The sequence below is a fragment of the Dasypus novemcinctus genome, chromosome 24 (genome assembly GCF_030445035.2).
Source record: "Dasypus novemcinctus isolate mDasNov1 chromosome 24, mDasNov1.1.hap2, whole genome shotgun sequence".
In the NCBI taxonomy this organism is placed as follows: domain Eukaryota; kingdom Metazoa; phylum Chordata; class Mammalia; order Cingulata; family Dasypodidae; genus Dasypus; species Dasypus novemcinctus.
The window spans coordinates 24,292,879-24,296,331 of record NC_080696.1 but is presented as its reverse complement, the minus strand read 5'-3'; the positions used below and the strand labels follow the sequence as shown (position 1 = coordinate 24,296,331).

At 49.2% G+C, this 3,453-nt stretch overlaps 1 long non-coding RNA gene across 1 annotated transcript in view; it reads left to right on the top strand.

Annotated features, from left to right (window-relative positions):
- Positions 1-100: 100 nt before the first annotated feature.
- LOC131275750 (uncharacterized) overlaps positions 101-3,453 on the top strand; it is an 84,146-nt gene continuing 80,793 nt past the window's right edge. Inside the window, exon 1 of the long non-coding RNA XR_009183166.2 lies at positions 101-414. This is a non-coding gene — a long non-coding RNA (uncharacterized lncRNA). The remainder of the gene's footprint in view (positions 415-3,453) is intronic.

Below are 3,453 nucleotides of genomic sequence, written 5' to 3'. Positions count from 1 at the left end.
GGGGGCCGGAGTGCGCAGGCGCGGCGGGAAAGGCGGGGCCCGAGGGCCGGTCTGCGCAGGCCCTGTAGGTGGGGACAGGTTGAGCCGGGAGCGACGTAGTGGCTTCCTCCGGCCTTGAGCCGGGGTGGCTGCGGCAGAAAAGAGGTCTCGATTGACTTCCGGCGTCCCAGGGCGCCCCACAACGTAGACCTTCAACCTGAGGCCTGGCTTCCGGGGATTCCCTTGACTCTTTTCCTCCCGGCGCCGTGGGGCCGGCCTCAGTCTTGCCTGGTGAAGGAGTTACCTCAATCTCACTCCCGCGATCGGGCTGTGGAACATTTCCGAATTGCTCCACATTTAAATTGTTTTTTGTGTTATTGTTGAGTATGTGTGTTTTAAGGTGCTACTTGGTAGAAATGCAGTCACCACAAAGAGGTAGGCATTGCCATCCAGCCTGCCCCCCCCCCCCCCCCGTGGGTGACCCCCTGTTCTGATTGTCCCCTCTTCCGGATGAGTCTGTGGTCTGCAGCGTCGCGGATCCTGGGGGTCCTGGTGGCCCCGGCCCCGAGGTGCCCCCAGTCGGCTGCCCACTTGGGGTCGGGCCACTGGAACATGGGGCGCGCCCACTCTAGCCTGGCCGGTGGGCGCATCTCAGTGGGAGAAGTCTGCGAATCAGTGACCACCGCATTTATTGTCAATCTGAGACATATTGGAGAGTGAGTGGTTGCTGACCAGATGCGATGCGGAAGGACACTTAAGAAACCGAGGTGGGGGGGGGGGGCAAATGGGGTCTGTCACCACGGGAAAGGCGGTCCCTCCCTCCGGAGTCTGATTGGACTCTGCCCTGCTCCAACCGCGTTAAAACACGAGGTCTACTTTCTCATTGTAGAGCTTAGCCTGTTTTGTCCTTTAATGAAGGAGCTGCAAGTTTATTCAGTTGTTTGTTCTTGTGAATAATGCTCTAGGGTCCAAAGGTCTGTCTTTGTGTGCATGTGGGTATATCCAGGAGAAAATCTTAGCTTAGGGAAGTGACTGTGGCTCAGTCAGTTGGGCTCCTGACTACCATATGGGAGGTCCTGGGTTCACTGTCAGGGGCCACCTTGTGAAGGCAGGCTCTCCAGCAAGTGCCAGTGCCGTAGAGAGCCGCTTCCACCTGCAAGTTCCATGGAGAGCTGACTCAGCAAGGTGACAACTAAAAAGGGAGACAAGCAAAAGCACAGAAGAGTGCCCAGTGAATGGACACAGAGCAGACAGCACGCAAAAAGCCACATGGGGGGGGGGGTGATAAAAAAAAAAAGTCTTAGCTTAAAAGTGGAGTTGCGAGAGTGGGTGTAGCTTGGGGACTGAGTCCCTGCTTCCCATATAGGAAATCCACCGTTCAAACCGGTCCCTGAATTGCCCTTCTTAATTTATACTCCCGCTAGTGATGTATAAGAGTGTCAGTTTCCCCCCATTTTTGCCAGTGTTGTGTTTCCAAAACTTTGATCTTTGCCGATCCAATAATTAGAAAATTATATCTCATGGGCAATTTTAATTTAAATTCATTCTAATATTTTGGAATCCTTATTCAGGGAACTATGATGGCCCTACTTCTGCCCATCTTGATCCCACTTTTACCCCTTTTTCCTCAGATTTCAGTCTTCGAGTTTCTAGAAGTTGTCAAAAGATTTGTTGAAAAGGACTTTTCCATAGGCACTGAGTGCCTGAGGGCTCTTCCATCAGATTTTCCCTTAGTGAGTTCTTTCTCATTCTTTCCGGCTCAGCTCAGCTGTCACCTCCTCAGACCATCTTGTCAAGGCTGAGTGGCCTCCCCGGGTTAGTCTGTGTTCAATCATCCTTTATATTTCTGTCATCACACGTATACCAGCCATCATTTCAGTTGTTGATATGTACGTTGATATACATACATACATATATTCCACTACTGAAATGTAAGCCGTATGTGAGAGCAAGGAAATGGTCTGTCCTAATCACTGCTGAATGTCTGGCACATGGTAGGTGATAGCAGCAAATACAATAGGTGCTACTATCTCTCAGTCCACCTCTCCAGCTGTGGTGGAGGGTTCCCATGGATGTTCCTCAAGCATCTCTTTGCTATTCTCTTCAGGGCTTACCTTAGGACTTTCTCTGGAAGCCCTCAGCGCAGTTACTGCCTGGAAATCCAGAGAAGTTAACCTCACTAGGGGCAACCCTGAACTAGTTGGGGGTGAATGCCTTAGCCTTCAGTCCTTCAGAGGAGCAATTCTGAGGTGCATTCCTTGCTGGTTCTTAGAGCATCCTTAGCAGGATTGAGCCTCAGTTGCCCATAGTAGTAACCAGCTTGTAATGCACCCTTGGGTTTGCTTTCTCTGTTTCCTTAGTTGCCTCCCCTCCTTCCTCACTCCTGCTTCTGAGGTTTGCCTTCCAAATAAGTTACCTGCCTCCAAGCTCTTGTCTTGGACTGCTTTGGGGGAAACCAAACTATGACAGTCTCCAATAAATATTTTTTAATGCATGAATGAATTAATTCTGGTGCTTCCAAAGGAGTTTTCACTTGTCAAGCAGAAGCAGCAGCTCAGTCCCACAGGTGGAAGATGGTGGAAACCCACTGGTCTCTGCCCTGGGAATGCAGGAGTTGGAACAAATAACTATGATGTGGGTTATAAGGGAAAATGTACACAGGTAAGAACAGTGAGGAGTGATAGGCCTTGTTTTTGGGAGTTGAGAAAGTTAGAAGAGGTCTCAGATGAATTACTAAGCTGCTTTTTCAGTTTTACCAGTGTGACTAAGGTTGGAGTGGAAGAAGCCTACCATTTTGTCTGGGTGCCTGCTCACATCTGTTCATCTGTTCACCTCAAGCCAGGACAGCTGCCAATGCTGTTTGTTAAAGGAAGCAGCATAAGCTGGCTCTAACAGTGTCCTGGTAACAGTTGCTGTCAGTGCCCTTCTTGGCTAGTGTATGTCCCTTTCAGTACATGCTTGTGGCATCCCCTGCAAACACCTGTGATTTGTCACTTGAAGGCTTTCTTTTGGCCTGAGTATGCCCAAAAAACTGGAAGTGCCAGGGAGGTGATGCTCGTGGGAGCAGCTGTCAGCCCATGACTGCTTTGCCTTTCACTCCCTTGCCTCTCTGGTGGGCAACTGTGGCATGTTCCACAGTGGGACTGAACCCCAGTTGCCCAAGAGTGATAATCTGTATTAATTTTTTCCCCTTCCCTGCCTCACTTTCCTACACTATTGGTGTTTCCTGGAATCACCTCCCAAATAAAGTACTTGCATTCAAATCCTTTCTCAGGATTTGTTTTTCAGGGTACTCAACAACTCAGACATCCTATATCTTATAGGTCATTTTGATAACAATAAATAAACTATTTTAGTCTTCTTCCTCCTTTGATTCCCTGAAGTCCATAACCAGAAATTACTGCCTTCTCATCCAAATCCTTTATCTTTTAACTTCCCAGAAAAGTCAGACTCTATTCCCTCATGGCTAGCCTT